General features: G+C 45.3%; 1 protein-coding gene and 1 non-coding gene across 11 annotated transcripts in view; one reads left to right on the plus strand and one right to left on the minus strand.

The window, feature by feature from the left end:
* MVB12B (multivesicular body subunit 12B) overlaps window positions 1-19,860 on the plus strand; it is a 188,894-nt gene that overhangs the window by 121,325 nt on the left and 47,709 nt on the right. The gene's annotated exons all lie outside the window — the stretch shown is intronic.
* LOC111770737 (U6 spliceosomal RNA) lies at window positions 13,085-13,187 on the minus strand. Its single transcript, XR_002804143.1, has one exon. It is a non-coding gene; the product is annotated as a U6 spliceosomal RNA (small nuclear RNA).

Consider the following 19,860-nt stretch of genomic DNA (forward strand, 5'->3'; position numbering starts at 1 on the left):
ACAGTAATTCAGCTGATATTAATTGGAAGCTTCCTATGTGTCAGGCATTGTCTAGCATCTAGGGTAGCCGTGATGATGCCCCTCCAGGCCTGAGGCTCTGTGGGAGGGAGCCTTGTGTGCTTTGCAGACTGGGGACCTGTTACCCTCCACTATACAATTGTTGCCCCTGGACTTTTCACAGACTTTCCCTCCAAACACTGCCTTGACTGTAAAGTTCCCGAACGCAGGAACAATTAGAGAAAAACCAACTTTCTGACACCTTTCCCCCCTGTGTGTCCATCTTCTTTGTCTAGTTTGTAAGCAGAAATCTGCCCCCCATTTGCCCATCCTAATTCCCTTCCTGGTAGGCGGCGTGATTGTGGGCCAGCCGCAGGGTCCTTTCTGCAGGCCTATCCGGAGAAATGCTGACAAAAAAGGGAACACGCTTAATCCCAGCTCTTTGTCTGCTCTTTGCACTTCTTCAGAGGTTTTTCTCTGGGGTGAATAAAGTAGCCTGGTTTACCAAACACTCCTGCCTGGGGGCAGCTTCTATCAAATTAGCCTTTTGTTTCTTTCTGTATCTCTATCTCTCTCGCAATAATAGAGTATCAGCTGAGAGGGAAAAATGATATAATTAAGGGAACTTCTTTAATTTAAACACATTCAGGGAGGTGAAGTTGTTTTTGCTTTTATTAAAATGGATTATATTAATTTATTTTAGTAATACGTAACCTTCCTCCAGCGCTTACTGAGTATAAGACTCTGTAGTAAGCACTTTGCATGCGTTTTGTCATTTAATCCCAACAAATCCTTACCAAGAAAACCTCACAGAAAACCTTTAGGGTTTATGCCATGACTATTATCATCTCTATTTTATAGACACAGCACAGCTGCCAGTGTTTCTGAGCCCCCATGCTCAAGCCTTGTAAAATAAATGTCTCTTATAAAAATCCTGTCTTTATAAATATTTTTATTTTGCAGGTGGAAAAAACTGAGGTCTTGAGAGATTGTGACTTGCCCAAAGTTACAGTTCCAGTAAGCAGGAGGGCTGAGATTTGATCCCAGGTCTCTCTGAGTCCCGACTCTAAGCTCCAAGTCACTGTGTGGAGGATGCTGCTTTGGCTTGTGTGTGACCATTTCCCTCCCTTGGGCACGTGGAGGTTGAGCATGGCACACTCACCTGGCGTGAATCCTGCTAGGACCAACTTGGTGTGTTAGGTCTCAGCGTCCTTTAAATCTCAGATAATTCCCCAGACCGTCATCTCTGGGACCCCATCAGAGTGAGGCTTTTGATGCTTGATTGATGACAACCCCCCTAATCCACAGGGCGTCTCCAGTAGTGGGTGTTGGCCGTTGTTGGGCAGAACAGTGAAGGGGTGAGTACACAGCCCCCTCGCAGAAAGCTGAGTGACCTTAGGCAAGAAGCTTAACCTGTCTGTGCCTTGGTTTCCTTACCTGTGAAGTGGAGATGGCAGTGTTCGTGGTGAGGGTTAGAGTTGTGCCTGGTACGTAGACAGTGCTGCAGGTGTCTCGCTCTGATTGTGCTTATTCCACAGCCCCTTCTCAGATCCTTTTCCAGCCAGGAAAGAGATGATTCCAGGAACCTCAAGGACACTCCTCCCCATCAGGAGGTGGGCCCACCACTGGTCTAGCTTAGACCGTGTGTGGGACAGCTCTGGGCACCTGGATGTCCCCTTGCCATGGTCTTCTCTTAGCCCTGTGGTGACAGTGGGTGGCCCAAACCCACCATTTCACTTATTGGAACTGTCCCCGAGGTGTTCCTCTCCCGGTGCCCCAGCTCTGCTGGACTCTGCCCACGACCAGGCTCCTCTTTGAACTGACAGTCACTTTATTGTCACCCTGCTTTGTAGCTTCTTTCCCTAGATCGGGCCTCCTAAGATGCCAGCCTCTGCCGAAACCAAGCCAGAGGTTACTGCGCCCGTCCAGACCCGTGCGCTCCCATCAGCACACGCCTTAGCTTCCCCTCCTGCCTGCTTCCAGCTCCCCGAGTCCTCCTGCTGCCCCTGTGGCTGAGCCCCAGACGCCAGCCTCGCTCCCTGACCACAACAGTCACAGGGGTCAGGCTCCAGGTTAGCGTGTTGAAACTCTTGATGGCTCAGTGAGTAGAGATGTGGGTGTTGACAGAACCTGGGGAGCAGGTGGACAGCCACATAGATTCGGTGAGGAGATCGAAAGTTACCCTTTATCTATCACACAACATGAGCACCCTCCCTTTTGTCAGAACGTCAGAACGAATGCGCTTAACTGCTAACATTAGGACAAAAGAAACTCTGGTCTGTTTCAGAACAATGAAGCCACCTTTCTTGTGACAGACACCCGAACCCATCCATTGTCATGCATTTGGTGCTTGTGTCCTGAATACCCAGTGCTTTTTACCTCCTTTTATTAATGGCCAATGATGGTCCTAACTTGTTTATGTTAAAAAAGAAACAAAAAAAAACAAACACCTCCGGCGCTCCAGCTTAGAGTTTGGATGGAATATATTTATCACGTGTCCCAGAGAATGAGGCTCCTTATGCCTCAGATTTGTCTTTCGATTGTCTCTAAGACAATGAGTGATGCGGAGCTCTCCTCCAAGGTTGAGATCCTTTGTTAGAGAGCGCTTTCTCACGCCTGACTTGTTTTATAGCATGAGCGATCTCATGATCCACTGGTGAGCCAACATCCATAATTTTGAATGAGAGAGCAGAGCTTGCCTCGTTGGCCTGGAGCATCGCTTCTGGTGACACACTTAGAAGTATTTAATCGCTCGCTACCTACAGGCAGTAAAGGCACCCGTCTTTATGTTCCATTGCCTCATGTGTTTACCTTAAATATGCCCTGTGCTCACAAAACGCCAGTGTCACTCCTGTCAGAGGGTCCTTTGGTCCATGAATTACACAGTCCTCACTCACCCTTGTTCAGCCAGAGGTGGTCGTGCCTTTTGTAGGTCCAAATGGGCAGATGCTTTGGCTGTAAGCTTCTTAGCTGTTTATGCTTCTTGTAAACTGTGGCCATCTGATTGGTTTCCCAATTCTAAGAAAGGCTGTCTGGATTGGTTATAACATCTTGTTCAGTGCACAGTTCTCCGCTGGAGTTCAGGGTCCGTTCTGGGAGGCTGGGACAATGATGTCTCCTTCACAGGTATGTGCCTAGCACCTGGCCCGGGACCTGGCCCGCAGGAGGCGCTCAGTGGTGTTTGTTGTTCAGTAGATTCTTGAGATCCACCCTTTTGTTTCCACCCTTTCCAGCTGCATGACTTTGGACAGTTTATGTAACATTTCAGTCCATTTTCTCTTCTGCAATTTTGAGGATTAGAGATAATGTACATGAAGTGCCCAGTGTTGGGTGGGCACCCCCAAAATGGTAGGTGGTATGGCTATCACAAATACTGCTGTTCCAGCCAAGTGCTTCCTATTATTCTAGGAAGCACTCGTCGTATTCTCCCTATGGTTTGACCCCCCCAACCCACCTAAAAATGCAGTCAGGGATGGGACAGCTGGTCCACTAAGGCAGAGCCAGAAGGGAGCTCACATCTGGAGGGCCCCTACCCCGTTCAGGGGACCTCTTGGCATAATACAAGGCAAACCTCCTTCCTAGTTCAGAAATAAGTAATTGCTTGAGATGTAGTTTGCTACTGAGTAAAACAGTTTTAAAGAGAACTTCTCAACATTTAAATCAGCCTCCACGTTTCCTTTGCCCATCTCATCGAATCAGCTCTGATTAAGAAAGGATCATATCTGTGCTCAATCGTCTAAACAAAGTGACTTCTTTCTTCTTTGCCTTTTGGTTTGTGGCTCTTTCCTTCCCACCCCTCCCATCCAAGGACCCTTTAGCAAGGGGAAAAAAAAAAAAAAAGAAGGCCCCTTTCCTTACCCCAGAATCCTAACATGGCTATGAGCCGGGGCTAGTTTAAGGGAGCATGAAAGTCATACCACCCACGGAGCACATCATGAAGTCCCTGCTTCAGAGCTCGCTGCCAGGCCGAGGGCCCCCGGGCTTGAAGGCCTGCACAGCGGCCACGGGACACACCGCCCATCGAAGGCGGCCTTTCCCAGGGTCTGAGAGAGCAGATTAAACAGCTTCCATAGATGTCCCCATCTTATGGGAGGACGCCAGGCTCTCTATCGCTGCTGAGGGATTGCTCCTTTCTTCAGGCTACATTTTTTTAAAGAGATATTGTACCTTTTATTTGGATTTAATGAGGACAGACATTTTAATCAGAGGTTAGTCATTTATTTTTGCAAACTATTGTTTTGATTCATCATTTTTGCAGATAATTCAATGGTTCAGTTAGCACAGTGTGTCTACTTTATTAAAACAGGTAATTTTGAAAAAAAAAAAGAGAGATGCTATTTTTTGGATCACTGCACAAGAATTGCTTTTATCTTCATCTCTGAGCATAGTTTCTGGTTGTGTTGCCAGAAGGCTCTCTCATGTGCGAGCATTTGGTGTCCTCTCTGATCTGGAGCAGCTTGCCCTTGGACGATCAGGTGTTGGCCACTACTCCCTGTGAAACGGGAGATGGGGAGTAAATTCTGTGCAGTTCCCTTTTAGAGAGACTCTTAGGTCTTAATTGGACTGGAGAAAAGAGCCTACAAGTTATGAACTTTGCAGAGCAGCAGTTCTTAGGCTGAAAACAGATTAATTGTAGCCCTCGCAGTGGGTGGAGTTTAAAAGTCAATTACTGCTTGTCCTATTATAATTTACACACCTAGGATTTGAAAAAGTCTGTCACTTAGTATAAAAATGAAAAGGTTACGTGTACTAGTTTGAGTGTACCTGTGACTTTCCATGTGTAAATGCTCGAGCTACATGTATTTGTATGTATGCAACTTGTAGCTGCAGACCTACGATGTAACTACATCTGAAGAGTAACCTTTACGATCTAGTTCTTGAAATCCATAATGGCTTCGGATACAGTCCTTTGTCTGGCAGTTCCGTCCACTGGTAGGCACTGTGGGCGGCCCCTGCAGAGGCTGGGGAACACTCCACTCCCGGGTCATGAACCAACAAGGGAACGGCCCTTCAGGGGTCAATTTTTTAAAAACAAACTGCTCACGACATTTGCTTTCTTTGATTTTTCCATGTTTGTGTCCTGAATCGGTTAATTCACTCGTTAAAAGGATTTATTTTAGGTGGACCAATTAAAACTTCGGAAGCTAATTTTTTGCTGAGCAGCGCAGACCTCTGAAAACGCAATTTATAACATGGCTTCTGCCCTTTTCCACCGAGAGCTGTCTGACGGTGCTCAAACCTCTGGCGCTCATAGGAGTGGAGAACTGCCGTTCTTTGTCCTCCCCTCCGGGCTAAGCTGCCACGTGGGTGAGTTTCTCCCGGCCTCCATTGTTTTAAGGTGAACAGGCAAGTCAGAAAAGTCCAGCCCAGCCCGGGAGTGGCACTCCGTGTTTGTTTGCTTGCATAAACCCCATAGTTTAATTTTTTTTAATAGGAAGCTGCTGTGTAGTTTGGATATTTAAACAGTTATTAACCGAATGACAATTAACAGATTGCATAGACAGATTTTCTTTTGAAAACCTCTGAAATTGAGTACAGTTTGCAAAACTATCACGGCATAGTAATGACAATGAATTTTGATTTCCCGGAACTGATATTAGACTCCTTATTAAACTATGTGCATCTGCTTTTAATTTACTCCAAATAATTGGAAAATGCAATGAAGCTTTCCAATTAAAGCACGGCTTTATGCTGTTTAATAATACCCCCATAATATTATAGCTTATGAAGTGACAGGTGAGTTGGTGTATGAATAAAACATAAAGGCAGCAATAAGGGACAGAAAACCGGAGACAGTTGTGGGGGTTTTAAATGCTGGATGTAATTTGCATATATTAATCTCTTCTTTTCAGCCTTATCAGGCGTTCTTCAGTATTTGAAGTTAAAATAGCGTTGACAGGCGGGAGTACGCTTAGTTTTTTCAAGGATTTATTACTTGTATAATTTCTGATCTTTAATAAGCAGATATGACTGATCCTCATAGTTCTATAGAAATCGGTTAATTGTTCCAGATGGCGTGTACTGATTATGCAAAATTACTTTTCACACCATTTTTTTTGTGATGGAGTTTGGAGTAAAATTAAATTTTTTATAGCCTTCTTATCATGCTGTTTTACAGTGGTTTTTCCACAGAAGTTGAATTTAATCTACTATATTACATTGACCAGCACAGTTATTCTAATGTAGCATTTTGTGATTTGACAAAGAATAATAGAACACATTGCTCATTGTTCATTACAGTGCCCCTAATAAAAAGGAGCTCCCGTGTATAGAACATAGCTGTTATTTATGAAGAATGCCTAATTCATACGGTTAAAAATGCAAAATTGTACTAGGATGTAGTTCTTTTTGGGGAGAGAATATCTGGGCGAAGCAAATGGAAAGAGGCTTGTTGCTACAGATTTTACATGCTAAAGGAGGGGTCTTCTTTTAATGACCAGAGTGTTTAAATTGTACTACTTTCTTCTTCTTTGAAGGGAAAAAAAAAAAAAAAAGCCAGATAATCTCATTCTATTAAGGGAGGTGTCACGGGTTCGACTCGTCTTGATTTACGTAATCCCGGAAGTCTTTCATAGTTGAATAGCATTTATAAAAGGTAGTTACACTTTGGTGTAAAGTATCAAAAAAAAAAAAAGTCTTAAAAAGCCTCAATGATAAAGTGTGGGTTTTTGCAAAGCATCCTGTGCTAGTGTCAGATCCAAGTCCAGGCTGTGTGTGCCACCAGCTGACATTAATCTCAGCTTATCCTTGTCCACGTTCTCAGATAACATTCTCCCCACAGTTCAGCTGGTAGTAGGATATGAAAGACTCGGCAGACTCATCCCAAACTGGGCTTGCAGGGCTGTTATCTCGATGCAGGGGTAGGTGCAGTCTTCAAGGTGGCGGGGGGTTGGGGGGAGACCAGGTAGGAGAAAATAGATTTTTCTGTTGCATCGAAAATCCTGTCTGGGAGTGTAGTATTTTAAATATAGCAGATAAATATAAAGAAAAATATTTCTATGTATATAATCTGAAGTTTGACTGGTTTTCAAAAAAGGACCACTGTGTATTAAGTCTTACCAGGGTTTTTGTAGACTCAGGGTATAATATGTTTCTGTTCTAAACAGAGTAGAATCCTGTATACAGAGAGACTCCCACCGATCTTTCTGTGTCCCGACTACTCACTCAAGTGGTTCAGACCTGGGCATCAGCACCTTCCCACCCGGGTCCACGTCCCACAGGCTCGAAAACACGTCCTTGTTTGAACAGACTTGAGGCAGATTTGGATCTGTGTAAAGGGTTCAACTCCCTTAGCCCTGGGGGAGTCAAACTCGTTTTTTTAATATCCTTCGACGGGCAGCACTGATTGCTCTTCACAGAGGGGGCCCTGGAGTGGGAGCAGGACTTCATCGACACCTCCCTGGCAGGCTCTGGGGAAACAGACCAACAGAAGGTCGCAGACCTCGGAGCTCAAAGCACGGCTCTGTCTGCATCTGCTCAGGGGCGGGGGTGGGGCACAGGGTGCAGGGCAGCGGCTGCTGTCTCGGAGTGTGGGGTCTCCACAGGACCCAGACAGACTGACTCAGCTAGAGCCCGGATGTTACCCCCACAGTATTAGAGAGATTATACTGTGTGCATTCTACTATATACTAGTCTTCAGAATATTTTTGGTGAAATTCTATTTTGTTTCTGGCCCAGTCTTGGAGGAAGTTTAATAGTAAGCTAACTATATTTGGTTACCAATTGTGCTAGATTGACTAATTAAACTAAACATAAAGAAATGCGATTCAGAGCCCAGAGCACTTTCAGTAAGCGGTACCACGTCCTGTGTTCGCCTTACCTCCAGAGGACTTCAAAAACTTGAAACCTCTCACGTACCCTCTTTTGTAAACTCAAAATGTATTTTTGTGAAAATTAAAATTATATGAAAAAGAGAATGCATAAATCAGACATGATTAAAAATATTTGTTCTAATGCAGTAATAATTTGGTGGTAATGCTTTCATCAGTGTAGCTTAAGGCCACATTAAGTGGACAGACTTTATATGGATTCTCTAATTTTAATCTTCAAAATGCTATCTAATGTCTCATTAAGACTTGCATATAATGTATCTTAAGTATAGTCATTAAATATAGTTTAGGGAGATTTATGTTCAGATATTGCTTAAAGATGTTTTAATAGGCCCATTTACTCTGATGATATTAATGAGCTCTTAATACAGACGAAGCTTCTAAAACTAGTGGTAAAGACTCCGACCCGAGCACAACAGCTTGGAATCAGTGCCTGGTCTGCACAAGAGCCCCCAGGCTGGCCCTGCGGACACTGCAGGCTTCGTGTGAGCCCCTCTGGCGAGCCCCGAGTTTCAGAGCAGGGTCTCCTCTGACTTGGGCTGGCTGCTGACCCCAGAAGGCTCCGTTTTTCTGCAAGACTGGAGACAGTCCTTTTTCTCCCCTGAAACAATGCACGTGTGCTAATTTGGCCAAATTGTACATCTCCAAGGTCATTTGAGCGGCACTGATGCTCTCGGCAGTGTCACGGGGGCACGAGAGGGTTAAAGGAGGCTGTCGCTGTGCTGCTTGTGCGAGCATCTGCCAGGTAAGGTGTGCGCAGCCTGGCATCGTTACGTGAACAGCTTTGCTCTGCCACGAGTGAACTGTAAAAGGTCACAAGGGTGTGCTTTCACCTTTCAGGCATTTGTGGCGACTGAGATATACGTAATAACATGGTCCTGCTCATTCAAAGTGGGAAAGAAAAAGTGCAGCCCAACAGGAATCTCTGTGCGCCCCGAGCATCACACGGTCCTTCCCTAGGCCCCATTTTTAAACATGTCGCAAAAAATCTCCATGTCGGTATTTCCTTTGCTTTCAGAGAAATATTGAAAAGCACATTTTTTTTTTGTTTCAATTATTTTAAGGGAGAGAAAAAAAAAAGAACGTATGAGTTCAGAGACTTTTCTAATTACTAAATTGGTTTGTTATAAAAAGATAATAGCAAATTTCTTCTTTTCATAATTGGACATTTCTTCCCTGTAGGCTAATGCACGCACAGCCCGTGCATGCACAATAAGTTGTGCTTTTGAAAAGCCATAACTAGCTAATAACAGCTACAGTGTCATCAGAGAGTAATGGCGTGCTGATTAGCATAATTAATGACAAATGGTGGTGCGGAATTGGTGGATCGGTTTATCGGATGATGAATGCGGCACGGCCTGGGCCGGGGCTGCCAACTAGGCCTCGCTGGCTGTCAGCCCTTCTGTTCTCGCCGAGGCAGCCCTCATTACTCACGATGGGAGGTGCCAGTTTGTATTCTGTTTGGAGCACAGAAAACTTAATAATCCAAGCAAATGTGGCTTTCCCTTTTTTCTCTGTGTTTACTCACGAAAAACCTTTTCTCGCTCCTTCCCATTTGTGGCCGAACCGTGAGGACACAGCTATTTTGGGATGCTCCCACAGTGCTTCCAGGGGAAACAAAAGGTGGCGTAAGAGACACGTGGATGGCAGTGCTTTCCTCTGACCACAGGTGAACTGCCCCCGCTAGGAAGACTTCTGCTCTGTGGACTCCGTTTATCTGACTATTTGGAAGAGGAAAGAGATGAACTCAATAAGCTATATGTTCTGTCCTGAAATAAGACCAGCACATTTATCTTTGACTTGATTAATCAAGACCTAATTTGCATCCTCAAATGAGACTGATAAAAATGAATTTACCTTTTAACCTTTAGAGGAGGAAAAGTGTTTCTCTGCAAGATTTCTGGGGCTATCTTTCCTTAACCGATAAGAAGCAACTCCTTTATCAATAAAGATGAAAATCCTTAATTTGCATTAGTGAATGAGACTAATTATTATATAGTTAATTAGCATCTGGAAATGAGGATTATCTTAATTACAAAGCACAATTTCCCTAATAGCTACAAAACTGTAAGTTTGATCTGTGTGGAAATTGGTAACTATTATTATGTAATTAGTAATAACATTAATAGTACAGAGAATTTAGGCATAATTTGCATATGCAAATGTAATTTACCCGAACGAAACAAGTGGACCATTAATGATTCGAGCATGATAGAGCCAACTGAAAGTTCTAGACAGCTGAACGGTATCCATTATGCCGAGTAGCTAAATTATTAAGCGGTAGAGTAGATAAGGATGTTTTTATTTGGGTGGTCAGAGTGGTTTTTGTTTTAAGAAGAATTAGTAGCTGGAAGGTTAATAATGAAGCTAGTGCCTGGGGAAATAGCTGGCCACAGGGTCACCGCCTTGATTTCCCCATGCTTCCCAACATCCCTTGAATCTTAGCTGGGCGTTCCTTGCGTGTTTTAACATTTCTGAATATTGGATATGTCTTACAATTGATGTCTACTGTTCAAGCAGTTATACACACACAAGCACAGCGAATTAGGAAATCAGTGGTGCAGCTTACAGTTCTTGGGGGAAAATTCAGAGCTTTCTGAGTTTTATCTGTATGGCCCTATCTCTTCGGAGCTGCCCCTTTATAAACTACCTCTCCTCTGGTACCTATCCACTCCCTCCTTCAGGCTGTAGCAGCATTTCCCAAAACGTGGGGCGTGTACCCCTGAGGGAAAGAGAGATGTGGATGGCCTTCTTAATTTTTTATTTCACCCATAATAGTGTATCAGTGGATAGCATTGTTTAGGATAAGATTAAAGTGGGTATATTAATCAGGCTTTGCTGTGTTATGCTGCAGTGACAAACCACGGTGGCTAACACCACCACCATTTTGTACGGCACTCAAGTTCTGAGTTGGTGACTGCAGATTGATGGGGTCCCGCTCCATGCATCGTCTCGTTCTGGGACCAGCCCCTATCTGCAACATGCCGTTCTTAGAGTAGAGGAGAGGAGCAAAAGACCTGGAAGAAACACTCAGTGGCTCCTAGAGCTTCTGGTCAAACATGGGAAGGCACTCAGCCCAGCCGACATCAGCATGCAGGGGTGCGTCCTCTTCCCCAGGAGACCCTGCCCTTCCCATGGCAGTGGGAGGTGGGAGCACATACCCAGGAATGGTAGTTTTGATATAGTGAGTTTTAAATAGTGAGTTTCAGAAAGAATTAAATTTAAAAATAATAAAAAAATAAAGGGTTTTTTAATTTTTAAAAATTTTAAAAAGTGAGTTTTCAGATGTAAAGAAAAATATGAAGTCAGTAATTATACTGGAAAAAAATAGATGAAGCTGGGACACGAGACACTGTTTCCTAAAATTTGGGAAACATTGTCTGTAGCTTATCTTCAACTCATCGGGAGCTTGAATTCTCCTGGGATGGTTAGGTACGAGCTCAGGATTCCACAGATGCTCCGGCGTGGTGGAAATAGCTCTGCTCTCTGAGGTTTAAGGCTCATTTTGACCACTTCCAAACTGGAGAAAGTTGTTGGCTTTCTCTAGGATTCCGTTTTCCCAGCTGCAAATGAAGCCGTTGGACCAGGTGGTCCTTCTTGCTGCTCTGCCCTCCCACCACCCCTTCTGAGCACCTGTTGAGAACCGGACACCTTGCAGGGCTGGTGGGACTCAGCAGTTCCTCTGAGAACCTAAAAAATAGTTTGTTGCTAGACAGAAAAGTTCATTGATAGGTTTTTCTTTATCAAAAACAGGCACAAAGTTTTCTAATTTATAAAAGTAACATGTTCATTGTAGAAAAGTGGGGAAATACATAAAATTACCCAGAGAAACAATATTTTAAGGTATATCTTTCAACTTTTTCCTATACCATGCATATTTATACATAAAAGTATATTTCTACCTAATTGTCCGTGCTGGTTTTTTGATCAGATTTATTGAGGTATTATTTACATACAGTAAAATTCACCCTCTTAATGTGTGCATTTCAATGAATTTTGACAAATGTCAAATTACATGCTAAATGTTATGTAACCACCACCAGAAGCGAGATAGGGAATTTTTCCATCACCCTAAAAAGCTCTCTTGTTCCTGTTTCCAGTCATTTTCCTCCCTCACCCCCAGTCCCTGCCAGTCCCTCGTGCGTTTCGTGTATCATCCGTGGAATCATACAGCGTGCACCTGCTGTCTGTGTCGCTCAGCACAGTGTTTCTGAGAGCCGTCCACGTTGTTCCATATAGCAGTAGCTCGCTCCTTTTTATTGCTGAGAATGCCCGTCCTGTTTTGAGACCTGGTCATGCTCCTTTCTCCTGGTTCATAGTCTTCCTCAGGGCAAACTGAATGGCTGCTTCACCTTCCTCTCGGTACAATGCACTTTCTCTACCCAGTCCCTATGACTGGGTGCTTACGCTGTTTTCACTTCTAAAAATGATGCTTTGGTTTAGGTATATCTTTGTGCCTTAGGGTAAGTGTGCATTTTTAAGCATTTTGATACATGATGACAAATTGCCCACCAAGCCGGCTGAATCCATTTATACTCCCACGTGTGCGAAAGAATTTTTCTTCCCTGAAACCTTACTAACTGGCTACTATTTTCTGAAATCCTTATCCATTTGAAAGATGAGACGGCATCTTACTGTTAGTTTACATTTCCCTGTTTACTAGTGAGGGGCGCATTTCCCTCTGTGGCCTGGCCATCTGGATCCCTCCAGTGCTTTCCTGTTTATACTACAGCTTTTCTGTTCAAGTTCGGCTTGTGCTTATTGGGCCGTAGCAGCTCCTTACGGAACAAGGCCCTTTCTTGCTCTTGTGTTACTACTGCTTTTTTCCAGTTTGTGGTTTGTCCTTTGAGTTTTGTGCCTTTGCTATTGCATTTTAGCAAGACCTTCTCTATCTCATGGTATATTCTGGTATCTCCCTTTTTTTTTTTTACATTTAAATCTAAAATTCATCTGTAATTTATTTTCATGTATGGCATAAGGATCTATGTTTTCCCAAATTATTTATCTTTGTCCCAGCATTACTTATTAAATAAGCTTTCTTTTCAAATGAGTTCATAACAAAAATCTTCTATCAACCTCCTATTACCTACTGTGATATATTTTGTGGCTTGTGCCCTGTTCCATTGATTTGAATGCGTCTTCTCATGGGAGGATCACATTTTTAATTATTGTAAATGTATATGTTTGATATCCTGTCTCATTATTCTTTGTAGTTGTTTTTCAAAATATTCCTGGTAATTCTAGCTCAATTTTTTTTTTTTAGTATGGAATGCTCCATGAATTTTCGTGCCCTCCTTGTGCGGGGTCATGCTAACCTCTGTATCTTTACAATTTTAGTATGTGTGCTGCCGAGACGAGCGCCTGAGCTCAATTTTTTTACCCAGTTGAAATTTAGTATCACTTCAAGTTCCAAGGAGAATCCTTTCAAAGTTTTGATTGAGAAAATATTGAAGTTATAAATTAATTTGGGGAGAGTGGTCGTTTTTAAAGTACTTGATCTTTCCTTCTAGAAAAAAGGCAGTATGACTGCGTTTATTGAAATCTTCCTTTATATCATTCAGTAAAGTATTATAGTTTACTTTCTGTTTATCTAATTCCTAGGTTTTAAATGTTTTCGTTGTTGCTTTGCCCATTATGTTTTAACTGGGCATTGCTTATATATATTTACAAGAATACTGCTGGTTTTTGAATATTCATTTTGTAACTGGCCACCTTGCTTGTTTATTCCTGGTAGCTTCCAACTGATTTCCTTGAGTTTTCTCGATAGATAGCAACATCATCTTGCAAATATGATCTTGGCTCTTTGATAACATTTATACCTCATTTCTTTTTCTTGCTTTGTATCATTGGCCAGAACATCCAAAGCAGCAAATGACAGTAGCAATAGCTTGCGAAAGTTCTCTCTGGTTCCTGACTTCAATGGGGCTGTTTCTAGTCTTGCTACTCAGGTCTGAGAGAGGCTGGTAATCGAGAAGAGAGTTTGATCATGTTAAAGGAGCCATTCTTCTATTGCTGTTTTCCTGGGAGTTGTGTTTTTTGTTTTTTTTTAAAATTCGGGCACTAATTTCAATTTCATATAAAAGTAACTTCAGAATCTATCAATAACACAATATCGTATTTTTTCTCATTTAATTTATCGATACTAATCAATTTTTATTTTGATGATTTAGCATTTAGAAAATTATAGTTATGTTTCTGAAATAAATCCTGCTTTATTTTGGGGCATTATTCTTTACATATAGTACTAGATTTGAGCTGCTGTTATTTAAGTTAGGATTTTGGTATTTCTATAAATGAGATTGGGCTTAATGCTTATCAAGATATTTTTGAGTGATCTGAGAATCAAGAGGTTTTTTCTTTCAAATATAAGAATATTTTTAAAATACTGTACTATCTTTTTGTTGGGGGGAAGAAGGAAAATGAAAGAAAGTTCCCTTAAGAAATAAATGGACCTGAAAGCATCTGGGGAGTGAGTGGTGTTTTGGGAGGCAAGGACAATGATTTGAATTTCTTTCACAATTGTGAATTTTTTTTTCAGGCTTTCTGCTCTTTCTTGAGTCAGTTTTGTTATTTATATTTTCTTTCAAAGAGAAATCAGCTCTTTCATATAAATTTTAAAGTTTAGTGGTATAAAATTGTGCCTAAGAGCTTATTTTGATTTTAAAATTAATATACATGTGGTCATATTTATCCCTCATGTTATTTTTTTTCCTCTCTTTTTCTTGGTTATCCATGCTAAGGACTTATTTGTTTTATTTATTGTTTTAAATAACTAGTTTTTAATTTATTTTTCAAGGCATTAGGCTTTTGCCTTATATTTCATTATTTAATTTTATCTTTAGCTCCTTTTTCTGCTTTCTTTTGGCTTATTTTGGTTTTTGTAGCTTCTTGGGTTGAATGGTCACCTCATTTGTTTTCACTTCTTTTTGATTTTTAATACAAGTATTTAAAGCTATGGTAATATTTTTGTGTATTTGCTGGTATTCTGGTGTATAGTACTCATATTTATAAATATATAATTTAATTTTGATTGCCTCTGACTCAAGTGTTAGAAAATACTTTTTTCAGAGTGATTCAGATTTTGTTTAACCTTTTCGTATTAATTTCTAATTTTTTTTGCAAGGTGGTCAGAGAATGTAGCCTGTCTAATTTTTTTTTTTCACAGATATTTAGTCTTTCTTTGTCCTCCTCTGCGTGATTAGTTTTAGTAAATGACACTTGAAAATGTGTCTTCTTTCTATAAGGCACTGTGTTTGAGATAGACACACACACACACACACACACTGCCATTCTCTGATCAGATAGGATGGATGGTACATCCATGTCCACGTCCATGTGTACGTCCATCCATCCTACTTGATCAAAGAACGGTAGTGTTTTAGTGTTTCGTAGATTTCTTTGTTGTCATTATCATTTTTGAGCATTGGTGGTATTTTGTACGTTTCAATGTAATGTTATTCATGCCATGAAGGTTTATGACTGTGTATTTTACTCTTCATTAAAATAAAATTCCCCCTTTTTGTTCCGTTTTGGGTTTCTGGCCCTAAGTTCTATAATGTTCTTGTCCTGCGTTGCTCTCAGGCCTCTACCAAGGCCGTGGCCGTGGCCGGGCAGTGGCTTCGTGTCCCCCTCTGCTCCGGCAGGTCAGCCTCCTCCTCGGGCCTTTACTCTGGTCTCCCTCCTGCCCCAGGAGCCTTCCTGTTCCCCGTCCACATCCTGACCAGTCTCCCACCTGCACCCCAGCCCTGCTTTTCCCAGCAGCCAGGCCCAGTGACTCCCTTTCTCCCCTGGTTCCTTCCATGGGCACCTCCAGCCGCCTTTGTGCCCCGAGTGTGAGCACACATCTCTCGGGTCCCCTCCACGTGCACGTCAGCTGCCCTGGGTCAGCTTCCTCCTCCTCGTGGGCAGAGCTCTGCATTCAGAGGCCCACAGCCCAGCACTTGGGACCAAGTCCAGCCCTGCTCCGTCTTCTTTGCCACATAGTTTCCTTGTTATTAAAGGGGCTGGTTGCTGCTACTAGACTATTCTGTTCTTAGAGTTCATCATGGAACACCAACCAGTTCATTTTTTTTTTAATTATTTCAAGAGCCTTAGTCCAAAACTGTGATTGTTGGAAGTTCTGTTTGAAACCCTTCCCACATTCCCCGGTGATGCTCCAGGGACGCGCACGAGAACACGGGCAGCATGGTGCAGAGAGGGAGTGGGGCCCTGCAGACCACCGCCTCCCAGGCTGGCGCCGTCCAGGAACTCACAGACCCTGCCCTTCAGGCTCTGTGTCCTCCTGTCTATGCAGGGCTCCCCACACCCATCCCACACGGGGCCGGGGCTGTGAGAAGTCAGCGAGGCTGTTCACCCGTTCAGTGCCCAGTTCCCGAGAAACTGTTGTGTGCCCAGCCCAGGGGCCCACTCTGGTTGATAACTCACAGAGAGCCTGGGGACAGCGGGGGGCTGCTTGGAGCACACACCAGTTTGCTGTGACCCGCCGCCATAAACACTCAGGTGCCAACTGTGGAAATGAGGCGTGCTCTTCAGTCCCTTGAGGTGGGTCCCTGGAGAAGGCTCGGTGGCCGTGGGCACAGAGCGCAGCCGTCCACAGGGCGATCCTGGCAGATGGGGCCGGGCCACAGAGGTCCACGGGCCCTCTCCCTCTCAGGCTGTGGGTCTGGGGGACAGCGACAGCCTCCCTGGTTTCCTGTCGTTACTGTGGTTTTGGATGAGAGTGAATAAGCCCACAGCACCTCCTTGCTAAGGCTCATTTCCAGAGGAAGGCAGAGAGTCATTCTTCATGGTTAAAAGTAAGGACAGCCTGTAATTTGGGCAAATTTAGCCACTTCCTATGTTTCGTGCCCAGAGACCTGGGATATTTCTGAACCTGGAAGGGCTGGTCTGGGCCCAATAAGCCCTGAGTCCCATGGGCAGCTGTGCTGGCCGGGGTGACTGTTGTGTCATTACCTGCAATGAGAAGGACTGGCTTCTGTCCTCTCTTGACCAGCCTTGCTGTGGAGGAGCAAGTGACACGCGTGTCTTTTTGGTTTCAGGAATGATAGTCAGTGCTTATTGAGCGAAATCACTTTATGTATGAACTTATTTAATCCTCACGACCACCCTGGGAAACATGGAGTACTATGAGTGAGGAACTGAGGTTCAGAGAGGTTAAGTGAGTTTCCCAAGGACACACAGTAAATCACGACAGTGCCCCCTGGGTGCCTTCTACAGAGTTCTCTCATAGCCTTTCACACTCTTCTGCTCTTGGTTTTAAGTTTCTTTCTCATTTCCTAGACTGTACACTCCATGAGGGAAGCGCTTGGCCTTCTCAATATTTGTACCCCCAACCTCCTGAGATGCAGCATCAGAGTTGACTGTGAGGGCTCTGCAGTCAAGTTCATGTCACCATCCGGTCTCCCTTCTGGCTGACAGCCTGTGCCCGGGCCTCAGTGGTGGTGGCTGCAGAGAAGCAGGGCAGGAAGGCTCAGTGGGTCATGAGCACTGCTGGTTCCCTGTTGTGAGAGCAGAGACCCCGGGCCTCCCCGGGAAGGAAGGCCCGGTACCCCGGGGAGCAGTGCGCAGATTCCGTGTCCTCTCGTTAGGAGCCTAACTGATGGCCGGCTGAGCCTGCAGATCTGTCCCGGGACCGGTGGACGCTCCCGCTGGCTCCCAGAGCAGCCCGGGAAGCCAGCCCCACCGGGCGGCACAGATGGCAAGCCGGAACGACAGGGTAAACGGCAATATGTCTTGGAGACATTGTCAGCCTGCAGCTTATTTGTCATGTCGCCACAGCCTCGTGGCTCAGGGACGCCCTCCCTCCCTGCCCTGCCCCCTCCCTGCGTGAGGATTATTTACAGGAAACTGCTTTTCCTAGGATTGGGGGGAGGGCACAGAGACGGAGGGGTTCCAGAACAGACGTTGGTCGTTTTCTTTCTGTTTGGGAAGTGAGGAATAATAACAATGACAAACACCCACCTAGCATTTATAGAGTGTCAGCTCTTGTTCTCAATATTCTACCCAAATCATCCCTGCTGCTCTCATAACAACCCTAAGAGGTGTAGATATCATTAGTCTCAGCTTACAGATGCAGACACAAAGGCACAGAGAGCTAGTTAACTTACCCACAGTCACACAGCTCGAGCAGGCTGGGCCGGCATCCATTCTTGACCTCCAGCCTCTACTGTCCAGTGTGTGCTAGAGGCTGAAAGGCACTTGCCTCTTGCTCGGGGCCAGCACCCATGCAGGAGAGGTGGCACCTGAGATTAAGGCCTCTAGGGAAGCTGTGGGATCCCAGGGACGTCCTGCGGGCCCTGTGGGTATAGAGTAGCTGCTCCCCTCAGCCGGAAACGGGCGTGTGGACTGTCTGGCCTTCCAGTGACAAGGCCCCGTGGTGCCAGGCTGATGCAGTGCTGGCCAGAAATGCCTGTGCGTTCCCCCCAGGGTGCAGCCAGCTCCTCGCTGGTGACATCTTTGCATCACTGGAAGGCCAGCGGCCAGAGGAGGAGCAGGAGGCCTGGAGGCCGAGTCCCCCCAGCTCTGCCATTCACCCAAATCTGTGATCAGGAACCAGGCTGTTCACCCTCTGGGCCTCGGTGTCCTCAGTGGTAGAAACAGAAATGGAGGTATGAAAAGCCTTCCCAGAGAGACCAGTGAAGATCCAGTGAGGTAAAGCTCGCAAGTGGCCAGGTGCTCACACCTGCGGAGAACGGGCTGGGGGAGCCGTGGAGAGGCTCGTGCAAAGGGACCGGCCCTGTAGTGCACTCTGGGCTGGGCGGCGGTCAGGGGCACGCGGCAGGCACTCGCTGAGGGAATGATGCTGAGAACTGCTCGGGCCGTTCGGTGATGTGAGGAAGAGCCCTGGAGACTAGAGCATGGCAAGGCTCCAAGAGAATAGGGCTCAGTCAAGCCTGTGCCCCCAGGCCCGCAAGCGGCAGGGGTTCACACACGGCTGGGGGCAGGGGAGCAGAAGCCAGGAGGAGGAGTGAGGGGCCCTCCGGGAGCTCCGAGGTGGCCCTGCCCTTGTCCCCTGACTTCCAGCGGTGGGAAGAGAGAAGGCTCGAGGGCCTGGGCTGGGTGCCCAGAACACGCATCATTTGAGAGGATTTATTTATCTTTCTGACTTAGCTTTAAAGAATCCCCAGAACACACAGCCTCTGGTCACAGGTAAGCAATGACAAGCCGGGAGGAATATAAAGAGCAGATTACATGAGCCGTCTGACGGACCCGAGCTGTTTGCTGAGCCTGTGTGTCAGTGTCTCTCAGGTTGGATGATTGAGGAAACTTGGCGTGTCACAGGCTTGGCAGTTATGAAAGTCACACTGTTTCATCCCTCGGCCCCCTCTTACTGGTTATGCGAAAGTTGTACCAAAAACCCCATTCCCAGAAGCCTCCTGTACGTGTGTGTTGGGGGGGGGGGGTGGGTCAGCTTGTCAAAGTATCGTTCAGATGCTTGAGGTGTCAGTGACCAGCAGAGGTATTTTCTTCTCCTCTGGAAGATGGGAAAAGGAAGGATCTTACCAAGTGCCCTGGAGCATCTTCATTTCACGTGCGTGCACCCGTGCAGGTGTGCGCACACACATGCAGAGCATGCACACCCACGTGGCCACACACACAACATGCAGGCTCGTGTATGTACGCACACCCAGGGCTCCTAAGTAGAATTTGCATTGTATACAATGCACCCCGCATAGTTCCTGGTCCTCGGGTGTCGCCCTTTCAGCCAGTCATTTGTTGAACCCCAAGGCCCTCCTCCCCACCGGTCCCTCTGCTTGATTCTGAGCCGTAAAAGGCAAAGAAGCCAGGGTTGCCCCCCGGCCCTGGGGACGCTCTCCCTCCAGTGCACCTGCCCCGGCCAGCACTCAGCTTCCTGTGCTGCAGGCCGAGTGGACCCTCAGAGTTGGCCTGGGAGCCGGGAAGCGTGTTCCCCGTCAGAGCACAGTCTGTTTGTGATTTGGGGGCGGCCAGCGTAACAGATTCCACGGGGCCTGCAGGCTATTTGCTGTACTGGAAATTGGTTCTATTTGGAATGTTACTGGAAATAACAAGGCAG

This window comes from Equus caballus, chromosome 25 (assembly GCF_041296265.1).
Source record: "Equus caballus isolate H_3958 breed thoroughbred chromosome 25, TB-T2T, whole genome shotgun sequence".
NCBI lineage: Eukaryota > Metazoa > Chordata > Mammalia > Perissodactyla > Equidae > Equus > Equus caballus.